This window comes from Odontesthes bonariensis, chromosome 2 (assembly GCF_027942865.1).
Source record: "Odontesthes bonariensis isolate fOdoBon6 chromosome 2, fOdoBon6.hap1, whole genome shotgun sequence".
Taxonomy (NCBI): Eukaryota; Metazoa; Chordata; class Actinopteri; order Atheriniformes; family Atherinopsidae; genus Odontesthes; species Odontesthes bonariensis.
Window position 1 is genome coordinate 37,633,275 of NC_134507.1, and position 17,144 is coordinate 37,650,418.

Sequence of the window (17,144 nt, forward strand, 5' to 3'; positions counted from 1 at the left end):
AATTGATGTTAGCTTCCTAGCTGTTGCTAATAAATGCTAACCTCTTGCTAATTAAGATTTAAACCAATATTTGCCTTATTGCTATTGCTAATCAATGCTAATTGTCTTTCTGATCAATGCTAATTATGGCTAACGAAATGCTAACAAATGCTACTAATGCTAACCAATGCTAACTATTGCTAATCAATGCTACTTATTGCTAATCAATACTAGCTTCCTTGTTGACCAATGCTAATTGAATGCTAATTATGCTATTCAACGCTAGTGATTGCTAATCAATGCTAGTTATTGCTAATCAATACTTGCTGTATTGCTAATGCTACCCAATGTTAATTTATTGCTAATCGAAAGCTCAGTTAATGCTTACTCTGTTTGAAGTGACTCAGGCTAAAGGCGTTGCCCCAACTTTTGCTCACATCCGGATGTTGCCGATCCAATCCACACACAATGTCCTCCACCAATCCAGATGATCCAATGTACGTCACAGCTACGTCAATTCTGACCAATGAAATAAAAATATATATTTTGACCAATGAAATCTGAACACACCTCTAAGCCCGCCTCCAATGAACCACGTGAATTTCTAACCAACCAAATATGAACACATCATTACATCTACTTCCTAGACTGTTATTAACTCCTCCCAAGCATAACAATTGAACCAGACATAACAATTGAACCACACCCCAACTCAAAATGGCGTTTGTCACACTTTTTGTTACAAGTTAAGAAAAAGGAGGAAATACAAACTTTCCAGCTGGACAGAGAAAAAATACAAACCAAACACAGAAATAACAGTTGCACTATTCTTCACCTCAAAATGGCATTTGTTAAGAAAGAGAAAGAAATACACTTTAACGCGCTGTGAACAGAGAAAATACAGACCAAAAGATACAGAAACAATGCATAAGCGAAAAACATCCTTTATCAGGAATGTTAACATTCAACTTGACTAGAGACAGAAACTCTCCTCTAGAATTGCGAAACCCTCATTACTCGACTGATAACAACTCCGCAATTAGCACATTACCTAAATAAAACTAATAATTATTACAGTTCAACCATAAATTGCCCCTGGAAGACACAAGGAAAGAAAATGCGGTCACACACGAACATTTGCAGCAGCAGAAAACTGTCAAGGACAAACCACGCTCCTTCACACCAGCCGCGTGGACGCGCAGCACCCTCTGTCCCCCTGAAATCCAAAACACCTTCACTTGCCTGTTGAGAATAGAACTTTAGAAACTTAACACCAATCACAGCAGTATTCAATAATCAATAGTAACAAGATGCACTCAACGAAAATACAGAATCTTAAAGAAATAAACACTCAGCGTTTAAAAATCACAGCACATTACTGCAACAACTCCTTATCTCCCCAAGTTATTAATGTGGCAACTATAACAATTAAGCAAACTATAAAAATGAAGCAAATTATAACAATGAGGCAAATCTGAGTTTAACTTAAAATACTACGAATACTCAAAAGTCAAGGGATGATATGAGTTAGAACTTTTTCCTTTTCTTGTCTTTCTTGATTCACACAAACATCAGATTTCACACACACTGACAGACAACAGAGACCGGTCACACTCACACCAGGTCAGTCGATAAAAGTTTTGTGTCAGTCACCGTTCAAATCTTCACATTTTTTAATTATCAATTTCTTTCATTTAGACTTTTAATTGTTCAGAAGATGTGGGTGTCGGCAATATATGAAATACAAAATGTGTTTTCCCTACAAGCCTTGTGATATGGTTTCTTGACCAAAGCAACAGATGCTGACGTGTACTTTACCAGCCTCGCTGTGACCTCTTAATAATAATCTCCTGTGGCCAATTTCATGAACGAATTTGAATTTTCTTCTCAAAATGTCTTTATACTGAGGTCTCGGATAACTCCAAAGAGTTCTAGGCAGATATATAAAATGATATAAACATATATACTTAAAATGTGCTCCTCATAGAACTGGATTTTTTCATTTCAGAGTTTTTTTTGAAAGCCTGATTGATTCAATCGTTGAACTTTAATGTTCGCCAGTCAATCAATTATCAGTATTCGTTTTACTCCTTGACTAGTGAAAATAATTTTCACGTATGTTTAATGAGTCTAGTGTACCCCGTACTCCCGTCAGTGTTCCTCCCCCCAATGCATTGAAGGATGGCTGATAGGATGCAAGAGGTACTATTGGTGGTTGCTCAACAACCTACCCGCTTCTTTACAGCTATTAATTAATCCAGTTTGAATTCATCCGATTCACAATTGGCCGGAGCGCAGCGACTATAGTCCTTCTTAATTACCCCAAAAATACAACAACCACACAAGCCAGACCAACTGACCACAGCTGTCTGCTTTACAACTCACATCAGCTGCTGTTTACCCAATTTTATCCCAATTCACACATATGGCTCCTCTTGGCCCAAAATTTCCCAAACAATTTCAGCAGCCCCCCTGCGCAGAGGAAAGCAATGGAAGAGCTTACCGAATGCAGGATCCGTCTCTCTCCTGTGTTCTTTTAAATTTGGGGAAGCCGGAAGAAGCCGTCAGCTGTGCTCCACTAACCGAGATCAACTGCATAATGGTAGGAACAAAATCCCACCTGCCGGCTTGTTACAGCTGATGTCGGCTGTCGGGGCACAGAGGACACGCTCCGCCGGGATCCAGATGCAAACTCTCACGCACTCGGGGTCACCATTATGTTGTGGAGGAAATAGGGCCGAGTACACTGTCGGCCAGAAGTCCATTGGGGAGTTTATTGAACAAACCGTCACAGCAAATGTGCATACAGAATGTACAAAATGTCCACCGTCTTCATACTGTGAACCAACTTTATACTGGTTTAATCATAACATGCATGCGTCATCCGAACTCAATCTCTTTCTGCGACGCCGAGCGTCTGCCCTAAATGTAAACAGCCCATACTACCTTTTACCCATATTCATATGAACCAGTCAACAAGGCCCAGGATGTAACTAGGCCAGAAGTCATGAGCATGTCATGACATCCTTCTCCCACACTGAACAAACCAGAGACAGTTGATGAGCAAAGCTGCTTCACAGGAAACATGTTGGAAGACTAAAAGATAGTGTCTGTGGCCATCAGTCTCAGGTAAAAAGTGCCAAGAAAGCAGCACAAAGCAGGAGAGGCATCGCTCAGAGGGTCAATAAACTAATTTGGGACTCGAAGATCATATGTTCAAGTCCTGTGAGAGCTGCTTACAGAGTTTAAATGTCTCCAGGTTTTAGAGGCCAAAGCAAAGAGTGAAAAGCTTTAAGGTGGAAAGTTTCATTCTCTGATTTAATGGCTCAAACTGGTACTGAGCAGCTTTTAGTTTGTCAAGATGAGGGATGAAAGCTCCTAAAGAAATAAAGTCTGCAGTTCAGCATCCCAACAGAACAATGGAAGCAGCTCAGAAAGGAGGCTGAAGCTGTGATTGGGTGGTTCAGGCAGATGCAGAGCAGCTTCTGGAAGCAGAGGGAGGGGCTTCAGCTCCTGTGGATGCTGATGGCTGTTAGGAAAGGAAGGGCAGGTTGTTTAGCTCAGAGCAGGCTGGGATTTATCAAGCCAAAATGAAAAGAGAAACTTTAGGATCCAACCCTTGAACAGCTCAGGCTGTCGGCTGAAAGCTTTGAGCCTCCGAGAACGGGGAAACTACGACCAGACGACTTTTAAAGTTCAACAACACTGCTCACAAGGAGCAGCTCAGGATGATGGGACACTGCCTGGGGTTGGACTCATCATGGGTTCAGTTCCCTCAGATGCTCTGAGTCACAGCTGTCTTTCAGCTCGCAGCCCAAGCCGTGCGTCCAGATGCTCAGTCATACATCAGTTAAAGGCAGATGATTTATCTGATCTGATTATTTACAACATGTTCATTCAACTTTGGACATATTTCTGGAATTAATGGTGTATTGCTTGTATCTTTAAAAACTTTGCCCCCTGGTGTATGAAGAGAAGAAGAAACCACAGGGACCCACTCAGGAAGAGGGCGGGCTTTATTTGGGGCTTCAACAACCAGCTCAAACTGGCCAAATGAGTGAGAGACACAACACTGGAAACAAGTGTTCAGCAGCTGCTCTGTAAGTAGAGAAGCTGTGTTTTTCTGCTTCAGCTGAAATCCTTTAACTGTTCCTGCTCTGTGGAGAACTTCTGATAGTGGAGGGGACATTAAAACAGCTCAGGCTGAGGTCGGATGGAAAACACATGATGATGAGCTGCTTCAGGAGGAACTTTACACAACTCAGAGCGGACAGAAACTAAGTGAAAAGAATGCAAAATAAGTGCTCAGTTTGATCCAAACTCCTGCAGCTGAGCGTGTAAAGAATAAACGGTGTGAGTGGTCTGTGGGGGGGGCAGCAGGGCTTTACCACTGCTCGCCCCACCTTGTTTCAGCTCAGGTGTTTTCTGCTAAAGTCGACAGCAGGAAATGTTTGAGGAACTCTAAGAGACAGTGGTGTCAGATAGAGATGGGCTTTAGGCCACGCCCACACAGACCCTTATCAGAAAGTAGAAATGGACTGTTCCTGTACAGCACTTTTCTGATCTTAATGAGCACTCAGAGCTGCCGTATTCACATCTCGTTGTTGCCATCACTAAGGCAACACCCACCTGCCTGGGGTGACTGCACTGTATGACCTCACCTGACAACTGCGCAGCTGCATATCAGCTGTGCAGACCTGCCGCAGCATTCAGCAAACCTTGCAAAACATGGGTTTTAAAGATGGAAAGGTGTCCTTAAAGCAGCAACGCCAGGAACCAAGGTTGAGTTGCCCAGGTATATTCACGTTATACAGTCAAATCAGGGGAGAGCGCGAACGCAGTCCCCCACTACCAGAAATTATGCAGTCGAGATTCCCACATTTGGGGAATTCGCAAGAGTCAGCACAGCCGGTGTGCAATGGCTGAGCCTCGTCCTGGGTGAACCACCTTCTTGATCATGGTATCTCCCCTGCCAGGTAAGTATGAGTTGGAACTGTCAGAGGCTGACACCTCTTTTCCAGGTGCCTCACTCGGCCGGACGGTGCAGCAAATTCAACTGTCTGCAGTGCCATGCCAGCAGCTAACCTGAATCTGAAAAGCTTGCAGATTAAAACAGTCCGGCTTTTCTTCATCTTTCTGATCAGTTCTTGTTTCAACAACCAAGGAACTTGGAGCACAAATTGATTTAGTTTTTCCACTCTCCCCGTCTCTAGAGCCACACCCATCCACACTGGGAAAATTCTTAGTTGAGGCAAACCCTCACGGCTTAATATCTCCAGTGCAGAAATGCTGCCGTATTCTCATCTCGTTGTTGCCATCACTAAGGCAACGCCCACCTGCCTGGGGTGACTGCACCGTATGACCTCACCTGACAACTGCGCAGCTGCATATCAGCTGTGCAGACCTGCCGCAGCATTCAGCAAACCTTGCAAAACATGGGTTTTAAAGATGGAAAGGTGTCGTTAAAGCAGCAACGGCAGGACAAAAACCAAGGTAGAGTTGCCCAGGGATATTTACGTTATACAGTCAAATCAGTGGAGAGCGCGAACGCAGTCCCCCACTACCAGAAATTATGCAGTCGAGATTCCCACATTTGGGGAATTCGCAAGGGTCAGTACAGCCGGTGTGCAATGGCTGAGTGTGAGAAAGGGGGCTTCTCTACCCCCAGCTCACGTCAGGACTGGCCCTCTCCAATAAAGATTAAAAGAAGACTGAAACTAGGCAACTGAAAATATCGTGATACGGGTGCGGATTTATTTCCAGTGCAGAAGTGCATACAAAATATGAAAACAAAAACTGAATCAACGCAAAAGAAAACCGGCCTCAATCAGGCAACTCAAATAAACTATAACAAAAGACTTTCTAAATACAAACTTCTTAGCATTTACTTCTTTTACACAGCCTCACAGCAAGCATGTGCATTCACCTCACCCTCTTTCTCTAGAATGAGACAGGCCTGCCCTTTTGAAGGGCTCACAGACTGCAGCTCACTGATGATTGGTTCAGTAATCAACCAATAGAAAAATAAAGTCACAAAAAGCATTAAAACACCCATTTAAATCCCCATACAAAATATCACAATACTCCCAAACCTACATTAAAATACTAGAATAGACACAGACCAAATTGACATTCCTAAATGTTTGCAATAAAGAGATACAATATTATTTCATTAAAACATTCCACTTCCGGGTGCCGAAAGCTCTCTCCACTGCCAGATCAGTGTATAAGAACTTTGGTTCCGAGAGGCTCTGGTTTCCTCCCGGACCCGATGGTTGACGCACCAATGCAAGGTGAGCGAAATGTTTGACTGTCTCGTGGGGGTTATTGTAATGCGTGTGGATTATGGAGCCAAGACAACGGGTACCGCGCTGCTTGCTAACATGGTGAGTAAATGAATGTTCAAACAAAGTGTACATGTAATTGCGTGTGGGTGTCATCTCGCGCTAGCCGCGGTAAAACAATGAATGAATGTTTGTAAGGCTAACAGGTGTCTCGGCTGTGTGCGCCTGCGTGCGCCTGTGTGTGTGTCTGTGTGCTACTGCGCAAATGAGAGGGTCTTGTGAGTGTCGGAGGTGTCTGTGAGTGTAGACGAGTGTAGGTAAAGTCTGTAGTAGCGTTTCTGTGGAAAATGTGATTACCATCCGTCGTCATTTTCCACATTTCCTCCCCCTTCTGTTGGCTCGCCACCCGGGTGGCGAGACAGGAAGTCCGCTACAGGGTTTTGTGACCCTGCCCTGTATTTCACTGTGAACCTGAAGGGCTGCAAGGAGAGAAACCAACGTGTAATGCGTGCATTAGAGTCTTTCATTCTCCCCAGCCACTGCAACGCTCTGTGGTCAGTCTCAAGTACAAAGTCTCTGCCCAACAGGTAGTACTTGAATGTCTCTAGCGCCCATTTCACGGCAAGGCACTCGAGCTCCACCACCGAGTACCTTGTTTCTCGGGGGAAAAGCTTTCGGCTAATATAAGCCACCGGCTTCTGCTGCTCTGCCTCTCCCTGGAGAAGGACTGCCCCCAGCCCAACCCCAGAGGCATCCGTTTGCACCGTAAAGCTCTGTTCAAAGTCTGGGCTCTGTAGCACAGGCTCACAAAGCAGAGACCCTTTCAGATCCTGGAAGGCCTGCTCCTGCACCTCCCCCCACTCCACCTTTGCCGACCCCGACTTGCGAGTCAGGTCAGTGAGGGGTGCAGCCCGGGTGGCGAAGTTCGGAATGAACCTCCGATACCACCCAGCAAGGCCCAGGAAAGAGCGGACGTCCTTCTTGGTCCGTGGTCGCTGGCAGTCCCGGACCGCCTCGAGCTTGTCCTTCTGTGGCTTGATCACACCATTGCCAATGATGTGGCCCAGGTAACGAACCTCCTGCTGAGCCAGGGAACATTTCTTTGGGTGGACAGTCAGGCCCGCCTCGCTGATGCGCCGGAACACCTCGGCCAGGTGTTGGAGGTGCTCCTCCCAGGTGTCGCTCCATACCACGACGTCGTCAAGGTAAGCTGCGCCGAAGCCCCCCATGCCCTCTAGGACATGGTCCATGAGTCTTTGGAAGGTCGCCGGTGCCCCCTGCAGGCCAAAGGGCATGGTTGTGAATTGGTACAGGCTTTGAGGGGTACGGAAGGCGGTGTACTGTTTCGCCCCCTCGGCCATCGGCACCTGCCAATAACCCCTGCAGAGGTCAAGGGTCGTGATGAACGACGCCCTCCCAAGCCCCTCGATCAAGTCGTCCAGTCTGGGCATTGGGTAGGCGTCAAATGTGGACTGCGAGTTCAAGTGTCTGAAATCAATACAAAAGCGGATGCTGCCATCCTTCTTTAGGACCAGCACCACCGGGCTGCTCCAGCTGCTGCTGGACCGCTCAATGACCCCCAGCTGCTTCATGACCTCCAGCTCCTCCCGCAGAGCAGGAAGCAATCGCTCTGGGATGCGGTACATCCTCTGCCGCACTGGATTCGAGTCTTTAAGCTGGAGGTCATGCTCCACCAACGAAGTGCGCCCAGGCTGTTCGGAAAACAGGCCAGGCGGGATGATGGCCTGCAACTCCTCTGCTTGCTGAGCTGTCAGGTGGGAGACATCGGGGTCAGTTGGTGCGGCTGCTGCAGGGAAGAACTGCTCCTGCGGCTCCACATCACCTTCCACGTCCTGCACCAGGAGCTGCAGGCTGGGCGGCACCTCCCGCTCATGCCACTCCTTAAGCAGGTTAATGTGAAAGACCTGCCTGGTCTTCCGGCATCTCCACCTCGTAGGTCACCGGCCCCCGCTGACGCGTCACGGTGTAGGGACCTTGCCAGCGGGCCAGCAACTTGTTCTCCGTCGTTGGCAACAGCAAGAGAACCTGCTGCCCGGGTGCGAAGCTCCTTTGCCTCGCCCTCTGGTCGTACCACTGCGACTGGGTCTGCTGGGCCTTGGTCATGTTCTCCTCCACCAAGCTGGCCATCCTCCCCATCTTCTCCTGGATCCGCAGGACGTAGGAGAGCACACTGTCTGGCTCCTGGGGTTTTGGTGTCACCCAGGCATCACGGAGTAGATCCAACGGGCCCCGGACCTGGCGCCCGTACAGCAACTCAAATGGGGAGAAACCAGTGGAAGCCTGTGGTACCTCCCTATAGGCGAAAAGGAGGTATGGCAACCACTGGTCCCAGTCTTTGCCGTTCTCCGCCACAAACTTTCTCAGCATCGACTTCAGGGTTTGGTTGTACCGTTCCACCAGCCCATCAGTCTGGGGGTGGTAGGGAGTGGTCCGTATCCCCTTTATCCCCAGCAAACTATACACTTGTCTAAGTGTCTTGGACAGGAATGCGGTGCCTTGGTCTGTCAGTATTTCATGTGGTATGCCTACTCGTGATATCAGTTGTAACAGTGCTCTTGCAACTGACCCTGCAGTTATCTTACGAAGGGGGAATGCCTCTGGATAACGTGTGGCATAGTCACACATGACTAGAATGAACCTGTGCCCTGACCTGGTTCTTTCCAATGGTCCTACAATGTCCATCCCTATCCTCTGAAATGGAACGCCTATGATGGGAAGTGGTTGTAGAGGGAAGGGTCTAGCCTTGTGTTTGCTAGTGAGTTGACAGGTAGCACATGTGCGACAGTATTTTTGAACATCAGTGTAGAGCCCTGGCCAGTGAAAGCGTTGTGCAATTCTTTCAAGGGTCTTAACAGTACCCAAATGCCCCGCCCAAGGTATATCATGGCCAAGACTGAGCACTCTCTCTCTCAGACATTTCGGCACTACCACCTGCTCTATACTGCCATTTTCAGGTTGGTGGTACAATAAGTCATCTCTCACAAAGTAGTATTCACCCGTTAGCGCCTTAGCCACACCGGTTTGCACACCATCAATATCTGTCACTTTAGCAAATGCATCCTTCAAAGAGTCATCATTCTTCTGCAGATCATTAAGATTATGGGGAGGCTTCCACACATCACTTTCATCAACAGGTTTTGGCAACTGGCCAACAACCTTAGCTGCTGTGCCCTGCAGTTTAGCACGTCTTCGTTGCCTACGTGTCTTAGGCATTCTAGTAACAGGGGGATCAATGTCACATTGGCTATAGGGCAACATCTCACACACTTCCTTCTGTGCCTCTTCCTGTGCATCCTCCTCAGCAAACTGCTTAGCCATGGCCCTTGTGACTACCATGCTAACAGGCACCGATGACAGTACCAGCTCAGGCAAAATGAGGACATCTTGACCCAGCACTACAGGATACCGTAATCCTTGTACAATGCCTGCCCTCAGAAGGAAAGCTTGCCCCTGAACCTCAAGAAAAATATCTCCCACAGGGTACACATGCTCGTCTCCATTCACACAACACACTCTAAGCTGCTCTGTCCTCAATACCGCTGACTTATCGATCAGGTGTGGCTGGACAAGGGTGTGTGTGCTGCCAGTGTCAAGCAGGGCAAATGTTGGCTTCTCATTTACAGTTACCGGGATCGTTTGCACTTTGGATAACACATCATCAGCTCTAGGGACATTACAAAAACTGGACCCCTGAGCTTTCCTGCTCGGGCAGTCTCTGGCAATGTGGTTAGGTTTACCACAGTTATGGCATGTGAAGGGCGGCCTATGAGTGGTAGCTGTGGGTGCCGGGTGTCTAGACGGTGGTGTGTAGGGGCGTGTAGGAGGCCTAGGTGATGGGGTGTAAGGGGAAGTGTAGGTGTGGTGCGGTGGCCTGACCTGACCTAACCCCCTAGGACCAACTCCCCCACCAGGAACCCCAGACTTACCACTGCCGGCTGGTCGGTTGTAGTTCTGGCTCCGGAACACCTTCGGACCCGATCGAGCTGCCAGGAACGCCTCCACCAGTTCAGCTGCTTGCTGGCCTGTGGTTGGGTTGTGCTCCTTAACCCAGACCCGGATTTCAGGAGCTAGGGTGCGCAGGTACTGCTCAAGCACGAGGATTTCTCCAATATCCTCCACAGTCTTGCCTGCCGGTCTCACCCACTTCTTGTATAGGTCCATCAGGCGGTTGTACAGTTCCCGAGGGTTCTCCTCTGCTCGCACATCTGGATCCCGGAACCGCTGCCGGTACGTCTCGCCGTTGATTTCATACTTGGTGAGTATTGCTGCCTTCACTTTGTCGTAGTCCATGGTCTCATTCATGTCCATCGCGACATACGCCGCTCGGGCCCGACCCCTCAGGTATGGGACCAGGTAAATGGCCCAGTCTGCCCTCGGCCACCGGTAGGCCAAGGCCAGTCTCTCAAACGTTGTCAGATATTGTTCAATATCATCTCCTTCTTCCAGCTTTGACACTGATGCCCTCGTCCAGGCAACAGGATTCAGTGCGGCTGGGCCGATTACAGGGTGTGGTGCTGGAGGCTGTGATGGTGCTGGAGCTGCTGGCGCTGCTGCTACGGCTGCTGGAACTGCTGGTACCGGGAAACCTGGCGGTGGCGCTACTGGGTTGTGTTGAGGTCTCAGCTGTAGTAGACCCCCGTCGTCATCATCATCTGGCTGCTGATGCTGCTCCTCTCTTGCCTTTCGTCGATCTCTCTCCAGCTCGTCGTGTACAGTGTTGAGCTGAATCTGGACGTTGCGCCATCTCATTTCCTGCTTGTTCGCCTCACGTTGCTGGTCCAGTATGGATTTCTGTAGCAGACCGTACAGCGCGCTCATGTCCATTGTCTGCGGAACACCATCTTCTCCGCCCATGGCTCCTCCGTTCGTCTCACCAGCCTCACGCTCCTCCACCTCTTCGGCTCTCACCTCCTCCCCGGCATCTTGGAGTAGACGCCGATACGCCATGCCCCGTTTAGGCTGAACCCGTCTGCCTGTCGTCTTCTTCCCAATCTTCCGAGGCGCCACTGTCACCACTTCTGAACACCACTTGTGAGAAAGGGGGCTTCTCTACCCCCAGCTCACGTCAGGACTGGCCCTCTCCAATAAAGATTAAAAGAAGACTGAAACTAGGCAACTGAAAATATCGTGATACGGGTGCGGATTTATTTCCAGTGCAGAAGTGCATACAAAATATGAAAACAAAAACTGAATCAACGCAAAAGAAAACCGGCCTCAATCAGGCAACTCAAATAAACTATAACAAAAGACTTTCTAAATACAAACTTCTTAGCATTTACTTCTTTTACACAGCCTCACAGCAAGCATGTGCATTCACCTCACCCTCTCTCTCTAGAATGAGACAGGCCTGCCCTTTTGAAGGGCTCACAGACTGCAGCTCACTGATGATTGGTTCAGTAATCAACCAATAGAAAAATAAAGTCACAAAAAGCATTAAAACACCCATTTAAATCCCCATACAAAATATCACAATACTCCCAAACCTACATTAAAATACTAGAATAGACACAGACCAAATTGACATTCCTAAATGTTTGCAATAAAGAGATACAATATTATTTCATTAAAACATTCCACTTCCGGGTGCCGAAAGCTCTCTCCACTGCCAGATCAGTGTATAAGAACTTTGGTTCCGAGAGGCTCTGGTTTCCTCCCGGACCCGATGGTTGACGCACCAATGCGAGGTGAGCGAAATGTTTGAATGTCTCGTGGGGGTTATTGTAATGCGTGTGGATTATGGAGCCAAGACAACGGGTACCGCGCTGCTTGCTAACATGGTGAGTAAATGAATGTTCAAACAAAGTGTACATGTAATTGCGTGTGGGTGTCATCTCGCGCTAGCCGCGGTAAAACAATGAATGAATGTTTGTAAGGCTAACAGGTGTCTCGGCTGTGTGCGCCTGCGTGCGCCTGTGTGTGTGTCTGTGTGCTACTGCGCAAATGAGAGGGTCTTGTGAGTGTCGGAGGTGTCTGTGAGTGTAGACGAGTGTAGGTAAAGTCTGTAGTAGCGTTTCTGTGGAAAATGTGATTGCCATCCGTCGTCATTTTCCACACTGAGCCTCGTCCTGGGTGAACCACCTTCTTGATCATGGTATCTCCCCTGCCAGGTAAGTATGAGTTGGAACTGTCAGAGGCTGACACCTCTTTTCCAGGTGCCTCACTCGGCCGGACGGTGCAGCAAATTCAACTGTCTGCAGTGCCATGCCAGCAGCTAACCTGAATCTGAAAAGCTTGCAGATTAAAACACTCCGGCTTTTCTTCATCTTTCTGATCAGTTCTTGTTTCAACAACCAAGGAACTTGGAGCACAAATTGATTTAGTTTTTCCACTCTCCCCGTCTCTAGAGCCACACCCAACGAACACTGGAAAAATTCTTAGTTGAGGCAAACCCTCACGGCTTAATATCTCCAGTGCAGAAATGCTGCCGTATTCTCATCTCGTTGTTGCCATCACTAAGGCAACGCCCACCTGCCTGGGGGGACTGCACTGTATGACCTCACCTGACAACTGCGCAGCTGCATATCAGCTGTGCAGACCTGCCGCAGCATTCAGCAAACCTTGCAAAACATGGGTTTAAAAGATGGAAAGGTGTCGTTAAAGCAGCAACGCCAGGAACCAAGGTTGAGTTGCCCAGGTATATTCACGTTATACAGTCAAATCAGGGGAGAGCGCGAACGCAGTCCCCTACTACCAGAAAATATGCAGTCGAGATTGCCACATTTGGGGAATTCGCAAGAGTCAGCACAGCCGGTGTGCAATGGCTGAGCCTCGTCCTGGGTGAACCACCTTCTTGATCATGGTATCTCCCCTGCCAGGTAAGTATGAGTTGGAACTGTCAGAGGCTGACACCTCTTTTCCAGGTGCCTCACTCGGCCGGACGGTGCATCAAATTCAACTGTCTGCAGTGCCATGCCAGCAGCTAACCTGAATCTGAAAAGCTTGCAGATTAAAACATTCCGGCTTTTCTTCATCTTTCTGATCAGTTCTTGTTTCAACAACCAAGGAACTTGGAGCACAAATTGATTTAGTTTTTCCACTCTCCCCATCTCTAGAGCCACACCCATCCACACTGGGAAAATTCTTAGTTGAGGCAAACCCTCACGGCTTAATTCCTCCAGTGCAGAAATGCTGCCGTATTCTCATCTCGTTGTTGCCATCACTAAGGCAACGCCCACCTGCCTGGGGTGACTGCACTGTATGACCTCACCTGACAACTGCGCAGCTGCATATCAGCTGTGCAGACCTGCCGCAGCATTCAGCAAACCTTGCAAAACATGGGTTTTAAAGATGGAAAGGTGTCCTTAAAGCAGCAACGCCAGGACAAAAACCAAGGTTGAGTTGCCCAGGGATATTCACATTATACAGTCAAATCAGGGGAGAGCGCGAACACAGTCCCCTACTACCAGAAATTATGCAGTCGAGATTCCCACATTTGGGGAATTCGCAAGAGTCAGCACAGCCGGTGTGCAATGGCTGAGCCTCGTTCTGGGTGAACCACCTTCTTGATCATGGTATCTCCCCTGCCAGGTAAGTATGAGTTGGAACTGTCAGAGGCTGACACCTCTTTTCCAGGTGCCTCACTCGGCCGGACGGTGCAGCAAATTCAACTGTCTGCAGTGCCATGCCAGCAGCTAACCTGAATCTGAAAAGCTTGCAGATTAAAACAGTCCGGCTTTTCTTCATCTTTCTGATCAGTTCTTGTTTCAACAACCAAGGAACTTGGAGCACAAATTTATATAGTTTTTCCACTCTCCCCATCTCTAGAGCCACACCCACCCACACTGGGAAAATTCTTAGTTGAGGCAAACCCTCACGGCTTAATATCTCCAGTGAAGAAATGCTGCCGTATTCCCATCTCGTTGTTGCCATCACTAAGGCAACGCCCACCTGCCTGGGGTGACTGCACTGTATGACCTCACCTGACAACTGCGCAGCTGCATATCAGCTGTGCAGACCTGCCGCAGCATTCAGCAAACCTTGCAAAACATGGGTTTTAAAGATGGAAAGGTGTCGTTAAAGCAGCAACGCCAGGACAAAAACCAAGGTAGAGTTGCCCAGGGATATTCACGTTATACAGTCAAATCAGGGGAGAGCGCGAACGCAGTCCCCCACTACCAGAAATTATGCAGTCGAGATTCCCACATTTGGGGAATTCGCAAGGGTCAGTACAGCCGGTGTGCATTGGCTGAGCCTCGTCCTGGGTGAACCACCTTCTTGATCATTGTATCTCCCCTGCCAGGTAAGTATGAGTTGGAACAGTCAGAGGCTGACACCTCTTTTCCAGGTGCCTCACTCGGCCGGACGGTGCAGCAAATTCAACTGTCTGCAGTGCCATGCCAACAGCTAACCTGAATCTGAAAAGCTTGCAGATTAAAACAGTCCGGCTTTTCTTCATCTTTCTGATCAGTTCTTGTTTCAACAACCAAGGAACTTGGAGCACAAATTGATTTAGTTTTTCCACTCTCCCCATCTCTAGAGCCACACCCAACCCACACTGGGAAAATTCTTAGTTGAGGCAAACCCTCACGGCTTAATATCTCCAGTGCAGAAATGCTGCCGTATTCTCATCTCGTTGTTACCATCACTAAGGCAACGCCCACCTGCCTGGGGTGACTGCACTGTATGACCTCACCTGACAACTGCGCAGCTGCATATCAGCTGTGCAGACCTGCCGCAGCATTCAGCAAACCTTGCAAAACATGGGTTTTAAAGATGGAAAGGTGTCGTTAAAGCAGCAACGCCAGGAACCAAGGTTGAGTTGCCCAGGGGTATTCACGTTATACAGTCAAATCAGGGGAGAGCGCGAACGCAGTCCCCCACTACCAGAAATTATGCAGTCGAGATTCCCACATTTGGGGAATTCGCAAGGGTCAGTACAGCCGGTGTGCAATGGCTGAGCCTCGTCCTGGGTGAACCACCTTCTTGATCATTGTATCTCCCCTGCCAGGTAAGTATGAGTTGGAACTGTCAGAGGCTGACACCTCTTTTCCAGGTGCCTCACTCGGCCGGACGGTGCAGCAAATTCAACTGTCTGCAGTGCCATGCCAGCAGCTAACCTGAATCTGAAAAGCTTGCAGATTAAAACAGTCCGGCTTTTCTTCATCTTTCTGATCAGGTCTTGTTTTAACTTCCTGCTCCTGAAGAGTGCAGACGTGTCTCTGCTTCCTCCTGCTTCCTCCTGCTGCTTATTGCTTTATTCGCTTTTAAATCATTCTACTTCTTTCCACAAGTCTTGGATATAATTTTATTCTTTTATTCTTTTTCTTTTAATTGTATATTTGTAAACGGTATTAGCCCTCCTGTTTACAAAAAGAATCGGACAGAAAAAATGTCTCCTAACCCTGCAGTATCAGTGAGCTGCACACAGTGTGAGCTACTCTTTGCGAAGGTAGCACAGCTCGAGAAGAGGATTGAAACGCTGCAAGACATTCGTAACGACGAGGAATTTATTGACTCTATTATAGTTCCTGCGCAGGCTGTGGAGCCTTCATGTGCCAAAGGACTAACTCAGATCTTTCTACACGGGATCACAGCTGATGTGGAATCTCACACTGCAGCCCTGGCTGACACACTTCCCTGGATCTGTCCAAATGACACTGGAATATCTGGTGAAGCTTCCAAACTGGACGGTCCGACTGACATCTCACACTGGAACAGTGTTGGTGCCAAACCCAAATCATCAACCCCAGCCAGGATCTGGTCTCATGTTGTCCGTCGCAGAGGTAAATCCAGCACCAAAACTAAACCTCCAGCACTCACTCCGCCACCTGAAGTTCTATTGCACAATAGATACGATCCATTGACTCAAAATAGAGTGTGTGATGATGAATGTAACCCAAACATGAAGACAAACAAAATAAATGGCCCCAAACCTCAGCCTAGGGCTAACCAGATCATCAGGAGAAGCCCAAATCCCACAACCAAGGTGAGGACTACAGAAGCGATCGACACCTCCACACAAAAAGCAATAGACACCATTCTAATCGGGGACTCTATAACACAGCATGTCAGAATGGCAAAGACGGAAAATATAACTTTTTCTGATATATCAGTCAGGGAACTGATAGATATTTTGCCGACCATTCTGTCTACTCATCCAGATGGCACGAGGATCATTGTCCACACAGGGTCTTTTGATATTCTGAGAAGGAAGACTGGCTCTGAGATCCTGAAGAAGGATTTTTCTCTGCTGTTTGAGAGACTGTGTCACTATGGAGCACACCGGGTCTCCATTTCTGGCCCCATTCCTACTGTGGGTAAAGGAATTGAACTTTTCAGCAGACTTCTTGGCCTGAACACATGGTTGTCAAATGCATGCATCGCCCATGGGATTAAGTTCATTGATAACTTTAATATCTTTTGGAACTGTAAGGAGCGTTTCAGACCTGATGGCGTGCATCCCAATCGAACTGGATGCAGATTACTTGGTGCACATTTACGTCATGCTGTTGGGACGGCAAACCCAAACATGACTGTACAGATTAGACTGAAGGACACAGCAGCGAGGCAAACAACCCCCAGCCCTCCCCCCTCACCAGACCCTTTACTCCACATCACCCAAGGTCTCAAAAGGATGTCTCTATCCCAGCCAGGACTCCAGCGACCACAATCAACCGAGAAACGCAGGGCACCCCCTCCTCCTCCTCTTACATCATCTGTCCTGGCAGAGCAGGACACAGGGGGGGGTGCAGGATGTTCAAGGAGCAGCACAACACCCAGAGTTCAAAACAAAGATAGCACTGTTCAAACCAAAGATACCATGCCATGATGTGTTCAGGGTCCCTGCTATAGAAGTCCGACTTCTGACAGCTGTTCTGAGAACAAGCTGGGGCCCAATAGGATTCCTGTATTAGTTAGTAA

The 17,144-nt window shown here is 48.2% G+C and overlaps 5 non-coding genes and 1 pseudogene across 5 annotated transcripts; all 6 read right to left on the reverse strand.

The window, feature by feature from the left end:
- Positions 1–4,799: 4,799 nt before the first annotated feature.
- LOC142401772 (U1 spliceosomal RNA) lies at positions 4,800–4,963 on the reverse strand. The gene has a single exon (XR_012773201.1). It is a non-coding gene; the product is annotated as a U1 spliceosomal RNA (small nuclear RNA).
- A 548-nt stretch (positions 4,964–5,511) lies between these two features.
- LOC142366743 (U1 spliceosomal RNA) lies at positions 5,512–5,660 on the reverse strand (annotated as a pseudogene).
- Positions 5,661–12,943: 7,283 nt separating this feature from the next.
- On the reverse strand, positions 12,944–13,107 carry LOC142402019 (U1 spliceosomal RNA). The gene has a single exon (XR_012773264.1). It is a non-coding gene; the product is annotated as a U1 spliceosomal RNA (small nuclear RNA).
- A 548-nt stretch (positions 13,108–13,655) lies between these two features.
- LOC142402586 (U1 spliceosomal RNA) lies at positions 13,656–13,819 on the reverse strand. The gene has a single exon (XR_012773397.1). It is a non-coding gene; the product is annotated as a U1 spliceosomal RNA (small nuclear RNA).
- Positions 13,820–14,367: 548 nt separating this feature from the next.
- On the reverse strand, positions 14,368–14,531 carry LOC142366330 (U1 spliceosomal RNA). The gene has a single exon (XR_012766790.1). It is a non-coding gene; the product is annotated as a U1 spliceosomal RNA (small nuclear RNA).
- Positions 14,532–15,075: 544 nt separating this feature from the next.
- Positions 15,076–15,239, reverse strand: LOC142366071 (U1 spliceosomal RNA). Its single transcript, XR_012766710.1, has one exon. It is a non-coding gene; the product is annotated as a U1 spliceosomal RNA (small nuclear RNA).
- Between the last annotated feature and the right edge of the window lie 1,905 nt (positions 15,240–17,144).